This window comes from Terrapene carolina, unplaced genomic scaffold (genome assembly GCF_002925995.2).
Source record: "Terrapene carolina triunguis isolate 2854851 unplaced genomic scaffold, T_m_triunguis-2.0 Scaffold662, whole genome shotgun sequence".
In the NCBI taxonomy this organism is placed as follows: domain Eukaryota; kingdom Metazoa; phylum Chordata; order Testudines; family Emydidae; genus Terrapene; species Terrapene triunguis.
Genome location: NW_020665013.1, coordinates 1,675,781 through 1,700,085, shown reverse-complemented (window position 1 = coordinate 1,700,085; position 24,305 = coordinate 1,675,781). Strand labels below are relative to the sequence as shown.

The following is a 24,305-nucleotide window of genomic DNA, read 5'->3' as shown; positions in this document are numbered from 1 at the left end:
AGCCTAAATTGGGTGGACTTGTGACTCAGTTTCTCAGCTTTTACCCCCAGCAATTTAATTAAGGACAATGAGTATTTCTGAAGATAAAGGTACGTTTGGGTCGTATCGAGCAGAGTAGAATGTACACACACCACTTTTCGCTTATGATGAAAAGGAACCTATCAAACAGAAAGCTGAAGAGGTTACTTGGTTTCAATATCTTTGATTATGGTGACGTGGAACTTTCCATCCTCTCACTTGCACTGTTCAATAAGGGCTTCTGATGTGGTTTAGCAGACTATCTAAGGCTCCTGTTAAGTCGGAAATGCAATAAGTTCTCTCACACATCAATTACTTTCAGGTCATCATATCTGTCTAGAACATACAAATTCTGTACCATATAGTCACTACATTTAACAAAAAAGTTACATTTCACAATATTACATTATTAGAACAATTTCAAGACAAATGTATAGAAACAAGAGACATCCTAAAAATCTGTTTCACCAAATCTGCCACAGTAACAGAAATGAGAAAGATGAGAGGTTTTTTTTTTAAAAATTATTATTAAATGAGTACAAAATAAAACCTCTCTCCTTTCTTGATTGGCTACCTTACACGTCAAACCTCAGCAATCCCCTTGGATACTGTTGCATACTCCAGTGTGTGACACATGCTTCAAAAATGGGTTCAATACCAGTAGCCTAAGCAGAAAGAAGAATTACGGACCCTGCACTTCAGAAAAGCAGACTTTGACTCCCTCAGGGAACTGATGGGCAGGATGCCCTGGGAGAATAACATGAGGGGGAAAGGAGTCCAAGAGAGCTGGCTATATTTTAAAGAATCCTTATTGAGGTTGCAGGAAAAAAACATCCCCATGTGTAGAAAGAATAGTAAATATGGCAGGCAACCAGCTTGGCTTAACAGTGAAATCTCCTTGCTGATCTTAAATGCAAAAAAGAAGCTTACAAGAAGTGGAAGATTGGACAAATGACCAGGGAGGAGTATAAAAATATTGCTCAGGCATGCAGGAGTGAAATCAGGAAGGCCAAATCACACTTGGAGTTGCAGCTAGCAAGAGACGTTAACAGTAACAAGAAGGGTTTCTTCAGGTATGTTAGCAACAAGAAGTCAGTCAAGGAAAGTGTGGGCCCCCTTACTGAATGAAGGAGGCAACCTAGTGACCGAGGATGTAGAAAAAGCTCATGTACTCAATGATTTTTTTGCCTCTGTCTTCACAAACAAGGTCAGCTCCCAGACTGCTGCACTGGGCAGCACAGTATGGGGAGGAGGTGACCAGCCCTCTGTGGAGAAAGAAGTGCTTCGGGACTATTTAGAAAAACTGGACGAGCACAAATCCATGGGGCCGGATGCGCTGCATCCGAGGGTGCTAAAGGAGTTGGCGGATGTGATTGCAGAGCCATTGGCCATTATCTTTGAAAACTCCTGGCAATCGGGGGAGGTCCCATGCGACAGGAAAAAGGCTAATGTAGTGCCCATCTTTAAAAAAGGGAAGGAGGAGGATCAGGGGAACTACAGGCCAGTCAGCCTCACCTCAGTCCCTGGAAAAATCATGGAGCAGGTCCTCAAGGAATCAATTCTGAAGCACTTAGAGGAGAGGAAAGTGATCAGGAACAGTCAGCATGGATTCACCAAGGGGAAGTCATGCCTGACTAACCTAATTGCCTTCTATGAGGAGATAACTGGCTCTGTGGATGAGGGGAAAGCAGTGGATGTGTTATTCCTTGACTTTAGCAAAGCTTTTGATACGGTCTCCCACTTTAACTGCCAGCAAATTAAAGAAGTATGGGCTGGATGAATAGACTAGAAGGTGGATAGAAAGCTGGCTAGATCGTCGGGCTCAACGGGTAGTGATCAATGGCTCCATGTCTAGTTGGCAGCCGGTTTTAAGCGGAGTGCCCCAAGGGTCGGTCCTGGGGCCGGTTTTGTGCAATATCTTTATTAATGATCTGGAGGATGATGTGGACTGCACTCTCAGCAAGTTTGCAGAGGACACTAAACTGGGAGGAGTGGTAGATACGCTGGAGAGTAGGGATAGGATACAGAGGTACCTAAACAAATTAGAGGATTGGGCCAAAAGAAATCTGATGAGTTTCAACAAGGACAAGTGCAGAGTCCTGCACTTCGGACGGAAGAATCCCATGCACTGTTACAGACTAGGGACCGAATGGCTAGGAAGCAGTTCTGCAGAAAAGGACCTAGGAGTTACAGTGGACGAGAAGCTGGATATGAGACAACAGTGTGCCCTTGTTGCCAAGAAGGCTAACGGCATTTTGGGCTGTATAAGTAGGGGCATTGCCAGCAGATCGAGGGACGTGATCATTCCCCTCTATTCGACATTGGTGAGGCCTCATCTGGAGTACTGTGTCCAGTTTTGGGCCCCACACTACAAGAAGGATGTGGAAAAATTGGAAAGAGTCCAGCGGGGGCAACAAAAATGATTAGGGGTCTGGAGCACATGACTTATGAGGAGAGGCTGAGGGAACTGGGATTGTTTAGTCTGCAGAAGAGAAGAATGAGGGGGGATTTGATAGCTGCTTTCAACTACCTGAAAGGGGGTTCCAAAGAGGATGGATCTTGACTGTTCTCAGTGGTACCAGATGACAGAACAAGGAGTAATGGTCTCAAGTTGCAGTGGGGGAGGTCTAGGTTGGATATTAGGAAAAACTTTTTCACTAGGAGGGTAGTGAAGCACTGGAATGGGTTACCTAGGGAGGTGGTGAAATCTCCTTCCTTAGAGGTTTTTAAGGTCAGCCTTGACAAAGCCCTGGCTGGGATGATTTAGTTGGGAATTGGTCCTGCTTTGAGCAGGGTGTTGGACTAGATGACCTCCTGAGGTCCCTTCCAACCCTGATATTCTATTCTATGATTCTATGAATTGGGATAGAGAAAGGAAGATGGCGGCAACTAGAAATACAAAGAAAAAGGAGAGAGCTTTGCAAAGATAAAGACTTTTTATTTTTATCTGGTTCAAATGGTTGTACAGCCAATCTGGAACTGTTTGAAAAATGTTGATTCAAATGACATTTTGTTTCAAAACCTTTTAATCTATCAGAAAGATGATTTTGTTTTGTTTTATTTTTTTGTTTTGGTGAGTATGACCCTAATAGCATCCCAATGCAAGAGGGCAAAGGGGATGACTGGTATCTGGTAAGTTTCAAGTGGCCTGACCAGTTCAGTGTATTCCAATTCACTAATGTCACACCCCATATCTAAAAGGCGACATGTAATTTATCAATAGAAAGCTAATAACATACTGATCATTGCTGTGTGATGTGTGTATGGAGGACAAATTCAAAATTAGAAACGTATTGGAAATTATTGTCTTAAAGTGTGTCTGCCAAGCAGGGCTGAAGTTATTACACTCTAGCCAAAGGAATGTGGTTCCGCTACTTGAAGGTATTTCCAAGGTACATTAAGAGACAATGGGAATGCAATTTACATAAAAGGTAAACAGATCCATCAAGACAAGAAGAGGAGAAGATAATCATTCAGAATCAGGACAGGGGAAGGAGATTGTAGGAAAAATCAATTTGCATTATAGCAAACACCAGTAGGGAAGAAATCAGTATCAAACTTCCTTCACCAGGAGACTCCATTGAGCCTTCCTCACAGCTTGAATGAACTTTACTTTGGACATTGTGGAAGACCTGATAAGAGGGGTGGTCAGCCATCTTGCTGAAAGGTAGTGTGATAAGAATCTTACTTTGAAACAAGATTGTAGTTTTGTTAAGATTTAGTCTCTAGAAAGCATTTTTCACTTTTATTTGCTTGTAAACATTTCTGACTCTATCCTTTAGACATGAACTCACTTGACATCCTATTTTCTTTTGTTAATAAACTTGTTTTACTTTTAATCTAAACCAAGCCAGTGCTGTGTTTGAGTGACAGTGATAAACTGTGCATTTTGTCTGTTTAGAGGCGCAAACTTTAATTATTTCTCGAAGTGTTCCAGGACAGGGCTGGACACTTCAGGGCAGATGGTTTTGGGGAAAAATTCAGGACTGGGAATATTAGGTCACCCCTGCATAAGGCAACTGGATGACAGAGAGTTGTGTTGTAAGCAGACTGCTGGGGTCAGAGCACTGAACCGGGGCTGCATAGCACACAGACACTCAGGATACTGCATGCTTATCTACTAGCTGTTGGTGTCCAGGTTGTAAGCCTGAGCAGCTGAGACACCCAAGGTATTTCTCACCTTCTGGACTGCGCCCCAGAAGGTGAGAAAAAAAATCCAGTTTCAGTTCAAAACCACAAACCAAAAAAAGCCAATAATTCACTCAGCTCTAATTAAAACAATGAGTCCTTGTGGCACCTTAGAGACTTTGCATCCGAAGAAGTGGGTATTCACCCACGAAAGCTCATGCTCCAATACGTCTGTTAGTCTCTAAGGTGCCACACCTGTCAGCTCTAATTGTAACTTTCATTTAAATGGTTTGACTTAAGAAGGCAGCTTTTAGTTGAAATGGGGAATATTTAGCTTAGAACAAAAGGACACAAATCATTGAAACAAGGACACCCAAGCCACTTGCTACGAGCCAGAGGCCTTCGTTTAACTTGCACAAAATGGTAACTTCTGCAGACTGTAGTCGCTTTCATCTTTAATACAGACATTCTACTTGTAGACAGGGCCGGCTCCAGCTTTTTTGCCGCCCCAAGCTGCGGAAAAAAAGCAATTGAGCTGCAGCCGAAGAGGAAGACAGGGAGTGAAGGACCCGCCGCCGAATTGCCGCAGAAGACTGAAGCAGGCCAATTGAGCTGCTGTCACCGACCAGGACATGCCGCCCCAACAACGGACGGACTGCCGCCCCTTTCCATTGGCCGCCCCAGGCACCTGCTTCCTTCGTTGTTGCCCGCAGCCGGCCCTGCCTGTAGAAATTACAGCCAGGGCTCTATGTACTTTGCATGAAGTTGGATTTAAATTCTGCAGGAAGGATGTCTGCAGTGGGGTGGAAAAGACTGGAAATTCTTTATTTACATTAAAAAAAGAGGGAGATTTCTATTAAGTTGTATGAAAACAAATAATAAAGTCAGAACAATTGTCCCTTGTAATTCATTGACATTAAATCAGCCTTTATACTGCTTTTATTAAATTTTCCATGGGCTACAGATTTAGTATTGATAATTTATAATTGCATCACAGAAATTGTCAGGAAGAAAATGGAAAGCTTTTCAACGAGCAATGGGCTGTTGGATCTTTCAGAACCTATGGAAGCATGGGGGATATTTTGAGAGAATCACATTGATGGGATGTTTTTGCTAAAATGATCAGAAGTAAAAGAAACAATTTTGATAATTAAGTTTGAGATTTGATGTTAAAGGGAGCAAAGAAGGAAATTAAGACATTGCTGAGAAGCTACATGATTTCTCTGAGCCAGTCTCCACTGCAGAGGATGTTTGGGGAAATACCTATTGTTGTGATTATTGGACCTCCAAAAGTTACCTTTTACAACTGAGCTTAGGTATGTGAAAGTTCTTGAGATGTTAAAATAACCATGAAAAAAATAGGCCAAATTGTTTACAACAATGAATGGTTATTACAGGTACAAGAAAACCAGACTGAGAAACTGTATTAGTCCATACAAAATGGCCTAATGATACAAATCAAGGACTGTGGTGAGATCATACTTGGTAAACAAGAAAATGGGGGAGCAAAGTTATCTTTGCCAAGCTTGGCCTTATGGAAATTGATTAAATTGGTGGACAAAATAATAAGGATAAAATATACCACCCACTTTTATTCCTTTTTGGGGTTCTTAAAAAGAGACTGGGGGAGGGCGGAAGAATTATCTTCCCTCAGCTCATCCCCTGACCTGCCAGCACTGCAACTCATTTTGATGCATCTAAAGGACTTTCTTCCTGACAGGAAGACCAGCTGGCCCTGCTCTTGTTTAAGGAACTTTGTTTTTACCTGTGAGTGCTGAAAGTCATCACATTATCACGACATCCAGTCATCAGCCTACCAGTGGGGACACCTAATTACCAATACCACAAAGGCACGAAAGAGTCTATATTTTATTCCCTTCCCTTGTGTTCTTTTCCGCCCCACTATTTCTTTCCTCCTATCCTATCTCTCGCTCTTAGCCTTTCAGGGAATCCTGAAGTCATACTGCATTCATCCAAACCTGCCTTGTCTAGGGAGAATGCATCCAACCAGATGTTACCTTGATCAGAGAGACAAGGTGTACCCCTGGAGTGATTCTGCGCCGATGCGCGGGCACAGAATTCATATGGCCCAAATTTTTCTGTGCCCCCACCCATGCAGGGGAAAAAAACAAAACAAAACAAACATCTTCCTGGGGACACGCACCCCTTCCCCAGCAGCAGGTCAGAGATGGGGGAGGGGGGCTGGGCGTGCGTGCCTGCGTGATCACCGCTGGGGGAGGTGGGGGGCCAGGGCTGAGCGTAGGTGCAAGCCAGTGACTTACTCCTGGGGGGATTCTGCGGGACTGCACACCCACAGCAGAAAACGCCCCCCCGTCCCCCCCATTTCCTGCTTTTCCCTGCAGAAAATGGCAGGGAAGCTGTGCGGGGGGTGAGGGGGGAGAAGAGGAGAGGGGCGCAACCATGTGTGCAGTCTTGGGGTGGGGGATTGCCCCCCAAACAGAGGCGAGGCATGGACAGCCACACAGGGTTACATGCCACTGCCCCACTCCCTCCTCATTTCTGCAAACGCAGAGCTGCCCAGCTCAGAGGCTTCGTCTCGTCTCGGGCTCCGCTGACTCTGCAGCTGAACACAGCCTCCTGGATCCTACTGCCAGTTGTGCTCCCCTTCTATATTCTGGGAGCCTTAATCTTAGGAAGTTACAATCTGTGCCTAAGTAGTTTTCTTACTCACATCTAGCTACCAGCATCTCCAGCCCTCCAGGCCAGGGGACCAACATTCACAGAATCAAAGGGGACCGTTCCCTTTGTTCCGTAAGTGATAAGTAACTAAAATGCCTTGTTGGTGCCCTTATATTACTCAGAGTCTATTGTCTCTGCCTCAAGAGCCAGGAACGATTCCTGAGATGCAGACTCTGTTCTGTTTATTAAGCTGCTGCTTATTAGCTTGATAACTTTGTTTACTTAATATGTAAAGGTATTTTCAGTGTCCTTTGCCAGTAATCAAACCGGTCAGAGGTAATACACATTTCCTTGTCTAGGGCAGGCTGGCTTTATGCACTGCTTCACCAACATATTTTAAGAATGTATCTCCAGCACACATCTATAATTCTAGGTGCACAACCGTACATACATCACCCAATGATTTTCAGGATGTGTGTGTCACCAGTTTACATATAGTACCTTACATGACACCTTTTAGATACATATTATGACAACAGTGTGTTGGGGAAAACAAATGTGTCTCGCCTGATATGAGTTATAGTATGGTGGGCCAGTTAGCATTGAGGGGCACCCAGGGTCACAGGCTCTAAATTAATTACATCAACTCAGCAATGGGGCTTGAGCATCACTGTAGACAGTTCAGTATAGACCACTGCTCAATGTGCAGCTGTGGTCCAAAAATAAATAAATAAATAAAATAAAAAATAAAATAAAAAAGTTATTAGGATGGATAAGGAATGGGATAGATAATATTACAGAAAAGATTATAATGCCACTACAAAAATCAATGATATGGCCTCATCTGGAATACTGTGTGCTGTACTAGTCACTCTGTTTCAAAAAGAATATTGTAGAATTAGAGAGGTTTCAGACAAGGGTGATGAAGGGCATGGAAAAATCTCTCATGAGGAGAGAGATTGAAAGCATTGGAACTGAAAGGAGACTAATAAAGGGGACATAATAAAAGTATATGAAATAATGAATGGCTTAGAGAAAGTAGATTAGGAGCTTCTCTGTTCTCCCTATCTCATAATACAAGAACAAGGGAACATTCAATAAACTTAAAAGGTGGCAAATTCATAACTTATAAAAGGAAATACTTTTTCACACAGCCCATAGTTAGACTGTGAAACTCACTGCCACAAGAAGTTGTTGAGGCCAAGAATTTAGCAAGATTCCAAAAAGGATTTGATATTTAAGGATAACAAGAATATATCCCAAGTTATCCTAAGTAATGCTAACAAAAATTCTGGAAGGGATATTAATCCTTATGTTTCAGGTTTTAAACCAATCTAAGTTTCATCCTGATCTCTAATAGTTAAAGTGGGAGGAAGATTATCCCACATCTGTCTACTGTAGGATTCTTACACCTTCCTCTGAAGCATCTGGTGCTGGTCACTGTCAGAGACCAGATAACTGGACTAGATGGACTTCGGATATGGCATATTCAATGTTGCTAAATGGCCAGGTTTCAAAGAAAACGTCCCAATGAGATTAATTGGGAGTGCACTGGCCTAAAAGCAATAGTTACAGAATGTAACTAATAAGTCCACAAAGAAAACTTTAACCTTAAATATGAACCATGAGAGCTTGTCACTTTTTTTTTTTTATGCTTAGTTTCTGGAGCATAATTGTGTGCATTTGACAAATTCTACACCTGACTACAGGCCTCTATATGCAATGCTCAGTCTTGAGCCAAATGACCAGGAGTATTACATGCTCAGATCTGTGACTCGACCTCTGCATTAAAAAGGACAGTTTTAATTGTATTCACCCAACCACGTCACTCAAAACCCTCCTTTAAACCTTCTTCTGTGAAGCCCTTCCAGAAAAGCTGTCTAAAAAACTTGCCTGTCTCTCCCCACAATAGAAGTTGTTACAATAAAAGCTATTAACTCAAGCACCTTATCTTTCTAAAAATATGGTTTAAAACGTACAAAATGAAGACTTCAAGCACTGCTTATAACATGGGTCTTTCACCTGGCCATCTAGTGACTTGTGAGCATGTCGTCTACTGCATTTTGAATGTCAGCTCCTTGGGACAGGGACTGTGTGTTTTCTGAAAAGACTATCACCCAGGTTACAATAAAAAGCTCCCCATAGGCAATATGAACAAAAAACAGGTATTGTAAAATATTTAAAAAGAAGTTTAGAGCAGGAATGGCAAAACTGTGGCTCACAAGCCACATGTGGCGCTTTTACCATTAAAGTCCGGCTCACAGAGCCCCACACGCCCTCCCCATTCTCCACCTACCACATGTGGAGAGGGGAGGAGCTCAGGATCTCTGCCTTGCAGCAGGGTGGTGAGGTAGGGACTTCTGTCGAGTGGGAAGGGGGGGGATCTCGGGGCTTCAGCCCCACGGGACACACCTGCCGGGGCTTGGTGCTTCATCAGGAGCAGGCCTGAAGCCCCGAGCCCCAGCAGGTGCCTCCCACGGGGCTGAAGCCCCGAGCCCCAGCAGGTGCGCCCTGGCTCTCAAACTTCTGAAGACTGTCATATACGGCTCAGAGGATCAGTAAGTTTGGCCACCTCTGGTTTGGGGCAAGACCAAAATGCTGGTCTACATGTTAGCAAACAATGACACTAACTCTTAAGGACTCATGATATACTTTGTTTCACTAATTTTCTTGAATTGTTCAGCAATGTTCCCTCTTAATTTTTTCCATCCATGTGCGGAATGAATTTTGTTATGTGCACCAATATCGAGGTATGTGCGGATGTGTGCCACCAGTAGAAACAAAAAACCTAGCTATAATATATATTTTTTAAAAGTTACCATAGGGATAAATACTCCAGCCAGGACAGGTTAGGCATTTTAGAACTCACTACTCAAAGAATCAAAGAAAGAATTAAATTTAAGCATAAGAGAGAAATATAATTAGGAAATGCACAGACTAGTCAAAAAACTAAAATAATAGCACTTTGGAAGAATAAAATTAGAGATAATATATGTGCATTGTAGGAAGTACCAAGAAGTAACAACACCGCCACCAACACAACAAGTAGGGGTGTGTGTGTGTGTGAGAGAGAGACAGACACAGAGTGTGTGTATGCTCGCTGCTGGGGAAGTCTATGAGAGACCGTGCGCTGTCTCTAAGCACAGCGGCACTCACCAGAAGGCTCGTTCAGATGGCAGCAGCTGCCAGCAGCTCCGTCCTGCTCCTGAGCCTTGTCCCTCCTCCCCCGCTCTGCGAAGATGGGATACAGGCGGACTGGAGAGGGACACCCTGACATCAGCCCCCCCAACCTCCACTCTGCACAACAAGCAGGGGCTTCAAGGCAGAAGCAACTTGGCTGCAGAGCAGCGTGGGAGGAGGGGGGCGGCCAGGAGCTGGAACCTGAACACACATCATCGGATGTGCGCAGCCCTGCTAATCAAGTGCGTGGCACTAGACTGACTCTTGGGTGGCCGCGCAGCCACGCACCTTACAGGGAACACAGCTGTTCAGTATTGAAATTTTAAAAAGCCAACAAAAGCATGAACAAAAATACAGTCAAGCAAAGATGGGTATGCAAGAGAAAGAAAAGAGTAGGGTAGGTTCTGCTATTTGGCTCTCCACCATATGAAAGCACAGCATTTGTTATCCATCTGATTACTGACATACACCCTGTGACAGCGTACCCCATAAGGCTTTATGGGGGGGTGTTTATAAATGTATGTATGATATAACTGAAATATGTTTTGTGCTGCCTGTGCCATGTAACATATCTCCGTAAAGGTTATGGTCTACTATATCTATTCATCCTATTTGTACATATATATCATTTTCTACTTGAGGTTAAGAATATGGGCTGTATGCTTGCTTGGTTTCTAAGTAAGCTTTGTGAGGCATTTGGTCAGCTTCTTTAGGAAGGAATTCGCCAGGTTAAGTACCTGATCAGGAAACACTTGGGGAACAATGCATCTTGGAATGCTCCAATCCACATGAGAAGTCTTCCTGGAGACATGCAAGATACCATGTGGACAATGGCGTCAGCCTGTAAATACTGAGTCATGCAGGGGCATGTGACTTGCCCAGGTGACTCCAGAACTCCATCTTGGAGCTGGACTTTGCATAGGAGGGAGGAGGGGGATCTCCACCCACAAGAGTCTATTTAAACCCGTGGGAGACCCCCCCATTGGGTTTTCAGCTGGCTAAAGAAGGAGCCTCTCCACCCCCACCCCCACCCCAGGATACTGGAAGGAGACTGAAACAAAGTACAGTAACTACAGGGGGTGTGAGTGATTGCTGGACCCAGGCTAAAAGGAGATTAGCCTGTAAAAGGAAGTGCTCTGGAACTGGTGAGGAAATTATCTGTATTTAGTTTGATTAGACATAGATTTGCGCGTTTTATTTTATTTTGCTTGGTGACTTACTTTGTTCTGTCTGTTACTACTTGGAACCACTTAAATCCTATTTTCTGTATTTAATAAAATCACTTTTTATTTAGTAATTTACTCAGAGTATGTATTAATACCTGGGGGAGCAAACAACTGTGCATATCTCTCTATCAGTGTTATAGAGGGCGAACAATTTATGAGTTTACTCTGCATAAGCTTTATGCAGGGTAGAACGGATTTATTTGGGTTTAGACCCCATTGGGAGTTGGGCATCTGAGTGCTAAAGACAAGCACACTCCTGTGAGCTGTTTTCAGGTAAACTTGCAGCTTTGGGACAAGTGATTCAGACCCTGGGTCTGTGTCTGGAGCAGACAGGAGTGTCTGGCTCAGCAAGACAGGGTGCTGGAGTCCTGAGCTGGCAGGGAAAACAGAAGCAGAGGTAATCTTTGCACATTAGGTGGCAGCTCCCAAGGGGGTTTCTGTGATCCAACCCGTCACACACCCTTCTCCAGATGACTGGAGGATAGCTAATGTGATGCCAATTTTTTAAAAGAGGCTCCAGAAGCGATTCTGGCAATTACAGGCCAGTTAGCCTAACTTCAGTACCGGGCAAACTTGTTGAAACTATAGTAAAGAACAGAATGATCAGACACATAGATTAACATGATTTGTTGAGGAAGAGTCAACATAGTTTTTGTAAAGGGAAATTATGCCTCGCCAATCTACTAGAATTCTTTGAGGGGGTCAACAAACATGTGGACAAGGGTGGTCCAGTGGATATAGTGTACTTAGATTTTCAGAAAGCCTTTGACAAGGTCCCTCACCAAAGGCTCTTAAGCAAAGTAAGCTGTCATGGGATAAGAGGGAAGGTCCTCTCATGGATCAGTAACTGGTTAAAAGTTAGGAAACAGTAGGAATAAATGGCCAGTTTTCAGGCCGGAGAGAGGTAAATAGTGATGTCCCGCCCAGGGTCTGTACTGGGACCAGTACTGTTCCAACATATTCATAAATTATCTGGAAAAAGCGGTGTGAAGTGGCAAAGTTTGCAGATGATACAAAACTACTCAAGTCAGTTAAGTCCAAAAGTTACAAAGGGAAGAGTTACAAAGGGATCTCACAAAACTGGGTCATTAGGCAAGAAAATGGCAGATGAAATTCAATGCTGATAAATGCAAAGTAATGCACATTGAAAAACAATCCCATTATACATATAAAATGATGAGGTCTAAATTAGTTGTTACCACTCAAGATAAGATCTTGTTTTCAGAGAACAATGACTCCATCTACTCAATATGCAGCAACAGGCAAAAAAGCGAACAGAATGTTGGGAATCATTAAGAAAGGGATAAGATAGAGAATATCATATTGCCTCTAGATAAACCCATGGTACGCCCACATCTTGAATACTGAGTGCAGATCTGGTCACCCCAATCTCAAAAAAGATATATTGGAATTAGAAAAGGTTCAGAAAAGGGCAACAAAAAATGATCAGGAGTATGAAACAGCAGGGGCGGCTCTGTTTTTTGCCGTCCCAAGCACGGCTGTCAGGCAGCTTTCGGTGGCGTGCCTGCGGGCAGTCCGCTGGTCACGCAGATTCGGCGGCATGCCTGCGGGAGGTCTGCCAGTGCTGCGCCTTCAGCATCCCCGCCACCGAATTGCCGCCGAAGCCGCGGGACTGGTGGACCTCCCGCAGGCATGCCGCCAAACGCAGCCAGACTGCTGCCCTCACAGCGACTGGCAGGCCGCCCCCCGGGGCTTGCCGCCCCAAGCACACGTTTGCTGCGCTGGTGCCTGGAGCCACCCCTGTGAAACAGCTTTCATATCAGGAGAAATTAAAAAGACTGGGACTTTTCAGCTTGGAAAAGAGATGACTAAGGAGATATATGATAGAGGTCTATAAAATCATTACTGGTGTGGAGAAAGTAAATAAGGAAGTGTTATTTATTCCTTCTCATAACACAAGAACTAGGTATCACCAAATGAAATTCATAGGCAGCAGGTTTAAAACAAGCAAACAAACAAGAAGTATTTCTTCACACAACAGTCAACGTGTGGAACTCTTTGCCAGATTGATGTTGTGAAGGCCAAGGTTATAACACAATTCAAAAAAGAACGAGATAAATTCATGGAGGATAGGTCCATCAATGGCTATTAGCCAGGATGGGCTGGGATGGTGTCCCTAGCCTCTGTTTGCCAGAAGATGGGAATGGGCAACAGGGAATGGATCACTTGATGATTACTTGTTCTGTTCATTCCTTCTGAAGCACCTGGCATTGGCCACTGTTGGAAGACAGGATACTGGGCTAGATGGACCTTTGGTCTGACCCAGTATGGCCGTTCTTATGTTCAAACCTCTACACCCCTTCCTCCCAAAAAAATCAATATTTAAGTAGTCTTTTTTCTGTCAGCATTTGAATTGGCCACTTTTTACAAGTGCATTTTAAGCCTTTATGAAACATCATGAAGCTTCCATGATAACACTAGACTTCTCTAGACCCCTCCATTTGAAGAATTCAAAGTTCATTACTAATATTAAGTCTCACAATACCCCTATGAGGCAGGTATTAATTTTGTAGTTTCTCTATATGAAGAACAGCAATAACGTTCCACTAGTAGTGGCTCCTAATATTTTGAGGGAGTGAGGTTTATGGTAGTTAAATTGTATTTATAATTAGACCTCTGAGAAAACTGGTCAAAACAGACTCATACAAGCTACTGGCAAAGAAGTTCAGTATATATCAAATGCTCCTTAGGAGTAAGGTTCAGAGAGCATTCATTTAGTCCAATCATGCTGGGTGTTCGATAAGGAAACGTTTAGCAATACCAGACACTACTGAATATTGACCAGTTTACTGGGCTCCTCACACCGTTACTTTTCCCAGGGCATTTGCTTGCTGTTATAACAGCCAGTGCCTGAGTTTTCATGTATTGAAAGTCATTTGTCAATTAACACAAAATTACTACTATTAATATGAACATTGCGTTTGCAGATAATGACCCAAACAAGAATCTAGCGCTCTGAGACAATCTGGACTAATGGTCAACTGACCAGCCTAAAGATGTGACTAACCATGCATTTCAGCAAATCACAGGGGTGACACCTACTCATCATCAGCTACACTGTTAGTCTGCAAATAATAAATTTCAGCCATTGTTCTGCCCCATCCCCACAGGGCAACATGCTGAACCGAGACTGCTGCTCTTCTCTTGTCTGGATTAATTTCTAATGACTTTGTCTCCACTAGTCTGCCTCCCTTCTTCTGGCAGTCCAAAAGCCTTTCACATCCACTCTGGAAAGGGTTGAGTTTTACAATTCCCCTACTCTTCCCACCACACAGTGCAGTTTTCGCACTTTTCCTCTCACTTTAAAATGCCCTCCATCCACCAGGTTATCACAACTGCCAATTCTACCTTCTCCCACTCTGTAGCCTCCACCAGTCTTTCCTACAACATCCTCCAAGATGACAGTGTCTTCACCCTAATGCCTCCTTTTTCCTAGACCCTAGATCAGCCCAGCTCATGATGTTTTCTTCCTCTAGTGTCAAATATCATTATCATCAACATAATCAGCAGTGCTGCCATATGGCACACTAAGCCACAAGTCTAGAAATCCATCCTTGATTTCAACACCCCCAACAACCAAATATTTACCCTATCCTTTCACAGTGTAAACCTTCCATTTGAGGAGAAGAAACTCAAGACAGAATTAAGCCAAGAAACCACCAGCAGCCACATTATATATCATTTTGTGCATACTGAGCCCTAATAGTTTTCACTTATTTTACTCAGCTCAGGCTATAGATTTCTATGGAGCTTTGTAGGTACTGCGATAGAGCCTTGGAGCTTTCTGTTGGACATTATACACCTGCTGTGTTCATGATTATCTACAAAAAAAAGCTGTAGCTACATCAGGTTCTTAGTTATGCTGAATAACAATAACCATGTAACCATGGCAACCTTTTCACTTTAAGTGCAGAGTATAAATCTTTGCACCATTTCAGGGACAGCTAGGAGTGCTATATATCACAGCTTTAGTTGATAGTAGAACCTCAGAGTTACGAACACCTCAAGGAATGGAAGTTGTTAGGGCTTAGTTATTAGGGCTCCAAAGGAGCCACAATAGACTGTGTTTTCTTTTTCAGATGTGTGTGTGTTTTGGAAGCAAGAGTTAAAAGTAATCAAAACTCTGGTAAAAGTTAATTGTGTTCCTTTTAAGACAGAGTCTCTGAGCTCTGCTGATGGCTTTGAATCCAAAAGCCAAGCCTGTGTTGATGCAAATTACCTAACTGATAAAGGAAGTGAGAGAACTGACAGCACAAAGAAGTTGCAGATAAAGAACATACCTGGTCAGCAAACAAACTGTCTAAATAAAAGGCACAGTATAACAAGATAACATTAAATTTATTTTAATTAAAGGTAATAAGTACCCCTGTAACAATGTATAGTGTGTATGATTTTTGGAAAAATCCTTTATGGTAATGATGTTTTTCAGCTGTTACCTGTGAACGAACTTAAAGCTTAACACAGCAGGAAAGACATTGTAAACTTGGTCTGCTGTAAAGGAAAAACTGAGGTATACCACCTCATGGATTTAATGACCGAACAGTGGGATAATTTCCCCATAACTCTTAAAAGATAGAAGCCATTGAAACCTGGCCTGCCTATAGAACAAAAACACAGGAAAATATGGAGGTAATTCCTCTTGTTTTGCCTGCAATCAGCAAGGGTATTTGTGAAAGAAAGGAATATTTTAAGCAATAATGAATGCCACCCCAAAAGGGGTAGAAAAATGTTATTTTTGTCTTTCAGAAAAAGCTGATACCAGCTACAGGACAATCTAATACAGAAACAAATAAAAGTGGAAAGAACAGGAGTACTTGTGGCACCTTAGAGACTAACAAATTTATTAGAGCATAAGCTTTCGTGGGCTACAGCCCACTTCATCGGATGCATAGAATGGAACATATATTGAGGAGATATATATACACACATACAGAGAGCATGAACAGGTGGGAGTTGTCTTACCAACTCTGAGAGGCGAATTAAGTAAGTGGAAAAAAAAAACTTTTGAAGTGATAATCAAGCTAGCCCAGTACAGACCGTTTGATAAGAAGTGTGAGAATACTTACAAGGGGAGATAGATTCAATGTTTGTAATGGCTCAGCCATTCCCAGTCCTTTGTCCTCACCCACAACTATTTCACATTTGGGGACAATATATACCTTCAAGTCAGCGGCACTGCTATGGGTACCCGCATGGCCTCACAGTATGCCAACATTTTTATGGCTGACTTAGAACAACGCTTTCTTAGCTCTCGTCCCCTAACGCCCCTACTCTACTTGCGCTACATTGATGACATCTTCATCATCTGGACCCATGAGGAAGCCCTTGAGGAATTCCATGATTTCAATAATTTCCATCCCACCATCAACCTCAGCCTAGATCAATCCACACAAGCAGTCCATTTCCTGGACACTACTGTGCTAATAAGCGATGGTCACATAAATACCACCCTATACCGGAAACCTACTGACCGCTACACTTACCTACATGCCTCCAGCTTCCATCCAGGACACACCACATGATCCATTGTCTACAGCCAAGCTCTAAGATATAACCGCATTTGCTCCAATCCCTCAGACAGAGACAAGCACCTACAAGATCTCTATCAAGCATTCTTAAAACTACAATACCCACCTGCTGAAGTGAAAAAACAGATTGACAGAGCCAGACGAGTTCCCAGAAGTCACCTCCTACAAGACAGGCCCAACAAAGAAAATAACAGAACACCACTAGCTGTCACCTTCAGCCCCCAACTAAAACCTCTCCAGCGTATCATCAAAGATCTATTCTACAACCTATCCTGAAAGATGATCCCTCACTCTCACAGATCTTGGGAGACAGACCTGTCCTCACTTACAGACAACCCCCCAACCTAAAGCAAATACTCACCAGCAACCACACATCACTGAACAAAAACACTGACCCAGGAACCTATCCTTGTAACAAAGCCCGATGCCAACTCTGTCCACATATCTATTGAAGTGACATCATCATAGGACCTAATCACATCAGCCATACCATCAGGGGCTCATTCACCTGCACATCTACCAATGTGATATATGCCATCATGTGCCAGCAATGCCCCTCTGCCATGTACATTGGCCAAACCGGACAGTCTCTACGCAAAAGAATTAATGGACACAAATCTGACATCAGGAATCATAATACTCAAAAACCAGTGGGAGAACACTTTAACCTGTCTGGTCATTCAATGACAGACCTGCGGGTGGCTATCTTACAACAGAAAAACTTCAAAAACAGACTCCAATGAGAGACTGCTGAGCTGGAATTGATATGCAAACTAGATACAATCAATTTAGGATTGAATAAGGACTGGGAATGGCTGAGCCATTACAAACATTGAATCTATCTCCCCTTGTAAGTATTCTCACACTTCTTATCAAACGGTCTGTACTGGGCTAGCTTGATTATCACTTCAAAAGTTTTTTTTCCACTTACTTAATTGGCCTCTCAGAGTTGGTAAGACAACTCCCACCTGTTCATGCTCTCTGTATGTGTGTATATATATCTCCTCAATATATGTTCCATTCTATGCATCCGATGAAGTGGGCTGTAGCCCACGAAAGCTTATGCTCTAATAAATTTGTTAGTCTCTAAGGTGCCACAAGTACTCCTGTTCTTTTTGCGGATACAGACTAACACGGCTTCTATTCTGAGACCTGAAATAAAAGTGGGTATGATTATCCATGCCTGTTGCTCCAAAGCCCTGTAGTAAAGACATCTCACTAAGATCCTGTATGTGGGATAAAATGAATAATGAGACCAAAGTACTGTATAATGGGCTATGTGTATGTGTTAATTCTTGGGAAAAAGTGTTTTAAAAGAATGGAAGTGTTAGCAACCTTCCAATAGACAAATGTAAATGTAACGTAAGTACTGTGTTTACAAAAGGTAAAAAGGTAACACAGTTCCTAAAACAAACAAAAAGGCAATGTGGGAAACCGAACCATTCATATTAAACATGCAAATGGCAACATGTTAAGAATTGCCACTGCAGAAAGACATAACAGCTTACCATTGGTATAACATTTTCTGAATGGTCTCCCACAACTAATGGCATACTAATGTTTAAAACCAAAAACAGTTAGGGTTAATAATTGTATGTGTTTAATTGGAATGTTTGAAATGTGCTGTTGGATAAAACAAATGTATGCAAAGCTAGAGCCACAGGCCCAAATCACCTCCCAGTATTTTTCTATTACATGGACTAAATAAGAAGTGACACTGGCGATTATTAATCTTAGTGTCAAAAGGGGGATATGTAGGAGCAGGATTTTATAATGTCCCATAAGAATTAATGTATGATTTGATTTCATCCTGTCAGCCACCCTTTTTGAATAGCAGAAAGGGATGACAGACCAGAACAATCCTTATGACTGATTATGGTCACCCTTTTGTTTTAGAATAAGTTATAATGTCTACTGTGGTTTCCTATATGTATTACAAAGTAGGCACTCTATACATTTCTTTGTTTTAAGGTTTAGTAAGTAAGAAACAGGATTCTCTATTGTGTCTATGTTAAGTAGATTAGAGGAACATTAAAGGCCTGGGTCTCAATGTAAATTGTCTTGGTTATTGATTGTAAAACTTAGCAAGGTTTTAATTTGCAATGTCTTTTTGCTCGATATAAAATAGTACTGTTTGTATTCTCAATCTGTTTGTGTGAATGAGGAATGTATGCATCAGAAAAAGATAAGGTGTGAAGGCCATTGTTATAGCCAGAGTCAAGGAAAAAGAAGTAAAGAGACTTAAAGGACATCAAAGAATCATCAGGTACTGCTTACTATCCAGACGGCTGTTAAACTGTCTGGCATCACAGCGTGGATACATGCTTCGCAGTGTAAGAAGGCACCACCCCCAGCAAACCAATCATCACCTCAGGACCACGCAGTGTCAATTTTGACTCCAGAAGAAGACGTAGAGGAACAGCCTGCAATACCTTACCATCTATGCTCTCATAAGGGTTGCCAGAAGCAGACGACAACCTAAAGCAAGGCCCAAAAAGAAGCAGTAGTGAGCTTAGTGCCTGCTGCCTGGTGGATGTAAAACCGTGACTGCGGTTCCCTCAGTTGAGGTTGTCAGAACCAGAAGGGCCTTGCCTCCAACATGCGCCTCTGGTGGCGCCTGGTCCCCGGCTACTGGTGTCTTAAGGTCTGGGGAGTCCACAACGACAATTCTTTTATCCAGCAGCAAGTGTGGATAGCTCAGACCCTTAATATTTCTAATTGCTGGGTCTGCAGCCACATCCCAGCCCACTCTTAAGCTGGTGTTCCTGTCCTGGCAATCCCACTCAATTCCCCAGACCTCACTGGAAGACCTCGTCCGTTTAACAAAACATGGAACAGCAATGACACTTGGGAAGCAGTGGGAATAAATGTATCTAAATGGATAAGTGTGGTGGAGGGAAAAGGTCATTGGTGTTGGGTGTGTAATGGGACAGGGCTGGATCTGGGAAAAAGCCGTTGCCTTCAGCATATTGTGGCCAATGGTGTATAGGATTATTCGAACAAACTAAAGAGTGGCGGTATGGGGATATGAATTTTTTTCTCGACCTGGGAAGAGGCCATTGGCGGTTCCCTTATCCCACTTGGGGGAGTAATACACCATGAAAAAAAAAAAAAAGGCTCCTGAGGTTACAAGCAGTAGTTGAAATAATGACAAATGAAACCGGAGAGAGTTTAAAAAACCCTGGCCAAAGAAACAGGGGCGATCCGACAGATGGCCCTTCAAAACCGTCACGCATTGGACATAGTGCTGGCAGCCAAAGGAGGGACCTGTGTTGTCATTGGAAAAGAATGTTGTGTGTTTATACCTGATGAAACCAATGAGGTAATAGATCGCGTTAGCCACTTAAAACAAATCGCATATCTTCCCCATAAAGAGCCGAGTTCTTTAAGGATGTGGCTAAGTAACCTGTTCAATTTCTCTGGCATAGGAAACTAGTTGTTTCAGGGAGCCCTGACTATCCTGTTTGGAATCCTAATGATTTTTGTATGTTTTCAGTTAATCTCCTGTTGTATCCAGAATTGTGTAAGGTATGCCACCCAGGTGACTGCCCCAAAACTGAGTGCTAACATGATGATGTTAAATATCACTGATGAACGAAGAGATAAAGAACGATTAATATGTGGAACCCAGTAATTGTTGGTCTTTGCGTAAGCTTGACCAAAAGGAGGGATTGTGAAAGTGAAATGAATTATATTAAAGAAATAGAATGCTGTATGTACCTTTAAGTAGAAATGAGAAATGCTGCAATCCAGGTATCAGGAAAGCAGACATTAATTGTTAATGAATTGCTCCACTTAAGGGCGATTGGTGAAGCATTACCCTTAGATTGATAAGAGTTAATAAGGAAGCAGGATATGCATATTGTGCCCCAGGCAAATTTTACAATTTTGCTCTCTCTGTCCCTTTGTTTAGTTCGCACCCTTTTATCTGTATAAATAAGACTGTTTGAATCTTGCATGGTGCTCATATTATCTGGGTGTTATTAGCAGAGCGCTGTGCTAATAAAACAGAGTGGTCTGACAAACTATGAGTCCTGAGTCTAACTTTGACAGTGAGTAGTGAGGACCATATTATAGAAGAAATGATTGTAGGGGACAACCTTGGTTCGAGGGATCATGAGCTAATTAAGTTCAAACTAAATGGAAGGATAAACAAAAATAGATCTGTGACTAGGGTTTTTTATTTCAAAAGGGCTAACTTTAAAAAATTAAGGAAATTAGTTAGGGAAGTGGATTGGACTGAAGAATTTGTGGATCTAAAGGCGGAGGAGGCCTGGAATTACTTCAAGTCAAAGTTGCATAAACTATCAGAAGTCTGCATCCCAAGAAAGTGGAAAAAATTCATAAGCAGGAGTTGTAGACCAAGCTGGATGAGCAAGCATCTCAGAGAGGTGATTCAGAAAGCCTACAAGGAATGGAAGATGGGAGGGATGAGCAAGGAAAGCTACCTTATTGAGGTCAGAACATGTAGGGATAAAGTGAGAAAGGCCAAAAGCTATGTAGAGTTGGACCTTGCAAAGGGAATTAAAACCAATAGTAAAAGGTTCTATAGCCATATAAATAAGAAAAAAAAAATGAAAAAAAGAAGAAGTGGGACCGCTAAACACTGAGGATGGAGTGGAGGTTAAGGATAATCTAGGCATGGCCCAATATCTAAACAAATATTTTGCCTCAGTCTTTAATGAAGCTAATGAGTTGCTTAGGGATAATGGTAGGATGACAAATGGGAATGAGGATATGGAGGTAGATATTACCACATCCGAGGTAGAAGCCAAACTCGAACAGCTTAATGGGACTAAATCGGGGGGCCCAGATAATCTTCATCCAAGAATATTAAAGGAACTGGCACATGAAATTGCAAGCCCATTAGCAAGAATTTTTAATGAAACTGTAAACTCAGCGGTTGTACCATATGACTGGAGAATTGCTAACATAGTTCCTATTTTTAAGAAAGGGGGAAAAAGTGATCTGGGTAACTGCAGGCCTGTTAGTTTGACATCTGTAGTATGCAAGGTCTTGGAAAAAATTTTGAAAGAGAAAGTAGTTAAGGACATTGAGGTCAATGGTAATTGGGACAAAATACAACATGGTTTTACAAAAGGTAGATCATGCCAAACCAACCTGATCTCCTTCTTTGATCCCCGTACTCTGACCTTGGCACAAAAAGTGGAAATGTGCTAATAAAGTTTGCAGATGACACAAAGCTGGGAGATATTGCCAATACAGAGAAGGACCGGGATATCATACAGGAAGATCTGGATGACCTTGTAAACTGGAGTAAAAGTAATAGGATGAAATTTAATAGTGAAAAGTGCAAGGTCATGCATTTAGGGATTAATAAGAAATTTTGTTATAAACTGGGGACGCATCAGCTGGAAGTAACAGAGGAGGATGACGACCTCGGAGTATTGGTTGATCACAGGCTGACTATGAGTCACCAATGTGATATGGCCGTGGAAAAAGCTAATGCGGTCTTGGGATGCATCAGGCGAGGTATTTCCAGTAGAGATAAGGAGGTGTTAGTACAGTTATACAAGGCACTGGTGAGACCTCATCTGGAATACTGTGTGCAGTTCTGGTCTCCCATGTTTAGGAAGGATGAATTCAAACTGGAACAGGTACAGAGAAAGGCTACTAAGATGATCTGAGGAATGGAAAACCTGTCTTATGAAAGGAGACTCAAAGAGCTCGACTTGTTTAGCCTGACCAAATGAAGGCTGAGGTGAGATATAGAATATCAGGATTGGAAGGGACCTCAGGAGGTCATCTAGTCCAACCCCCTGCTCAAAGCAGGACCAATCCCCAACTAAATCATCCCAGCCAGGGCTTTGTCAAGCCTGACCTTAAAAACCTCTAAGGAAGGAGATTCCACCACCTCCCTAGGTAACCCATTCCAGTGTTTCACCACCCTCCTAGTGAAAATGTTTTTCCTAATATCCAACCTAAACCTCCCCCACTGCAACTTGAGACCATTACTCCTTGTTCTGTCATCTGCTACCACTGGGAACAGTCTAGATCCATCCTCTTTGGAACCCCCTTTCAGGTAGTTGAAAGCAGCCATCAAATTCCCCCTCATTCTTCTCTTCTGCAGACTAAACAATCCCAGTTCCCTCAGCCTCTCCTCATAAGTCATGTGTTCCAGCCCCCTAATCATTTTTGTTGCCCTCCGCTGGACTCTTTCCAATTTTTCCACATCCTTCTTGTAGTGTGGGGCCCAAAACTGGACACAGTACTCCAGATGAGGCCTCACCAATGTTGAAATGAGAGGAATGATCGCGTCCCTCGATCTGCTGGCAATGCCCCTACTTATACAGCCCAAAATGCCATTAGCCTTCTTGGCAACAAGGGCACACTGTTGACTCATATCCAGCTTCTCGTCCACTGTAACCCCTAGGTCCTTTCCTGCAGAACTGCTTCCTAGCCATTCGGTCCCTAGTCTGTAGCAGTACATGGGATTCTTCTGTCCTAAGTGCAGGACTCTACATTTGTCCTTGTTGAACCTTATCGGATTTCTTTTGGTCCAATCCTCTAATTTGTCTAGGTACCTCTGTATCCTATCCCTACCCTCCAGCGTATCTATCACTCCTCCCAGTTTAGTGTCCTCTGCAAACTTGCTGAGAGTGCAGTCCACATCATCCTCCAGATCATTAATGAAGATATTGCACAAAACCGGCCCCAGGACCGACCCTTGGGGCATTCCGCTTGATACCAGCTGCCAACTAGACATGGAGCCATTGATCACTACCCATTGAGCCCGACAATCTAGCCAGCTTTCTATCCACTTTATAGTCCATTCATCCAGCCCATACTTCTTTAACTTGCTGGCAGTTAAAGTGGGAGACCGTATCAAAAGCTTTGCTAAAGTCAAGGAATAACACATCCACTGCTTCCCCCTCATCCACAGAGCCAATTATCTCATCATAGAAGGCTATTAGGTTAGTCAGGCATGACTTGCCCTTGGTGAATCCATGCTGACTGTTCCTGATCACTTTCCTCTCCTCGAAGTGCTTCAGAATTGATTCCTTGAGGACCTGCTCTGTAATTTTTCCAGGGACTAAGGTGAGGCTGACTGGCCTGTAGTTCCCCGGATCCTCCTTCTTCCCTTTTTTAAAGATGGGCACTACATTAGCTTTTTTCCAGTCATCCAGGACCTCCCCGGATCCCCATGAGTTTTCAAAGATAATGGCCAATGGCTCTGCAATCACATCCGCCAACTCCTTTAGCACCCTTGGATGCAGTGCATCCGGCCCCATGGACTTGTGCTCGTCCAGCTTTTCTAAATAGTCCTGAGCCACTTCTTTCTCCACAGAGGGTTGGTCACCTCTTCCCCATGCTGTGCTGCCCAGTGCAGTAGTCTGGGAGCTGACCTTGTTCGTGAAGACAGAGGCAAAAGAAGCACTGAGTACATGAGCTTTTTCCACATCCTCTGTCACTAGGTTGCCTCCCTCATTCAGTAAGGGGCCCACACTTTCCTTGACTGTCTTCTTGTTGCTAACATACCTGAAGAAACCCTTCTTGTTACTCTTAACATCTCTTGCTAGCTGCAACTCCAAGTGTGATTTGG

At 42.9% G+C, this 24,305-nt stretch overlaps 1 protein-coding gene across 2 annotated transcripts in view; it reads right to left on the bottom strand.

The window, feature by feature from the left end:
• Nucleotides 1-24,305, bottom strand: part of SPPL2B (signal peptide peptidase like 2B) — a 109,411-nt gene that overhangs the window by 70,845 nt on the left and 14,261 nt on the right. The gene's annotated exons all lie outside the window — the stretch shown is intronic.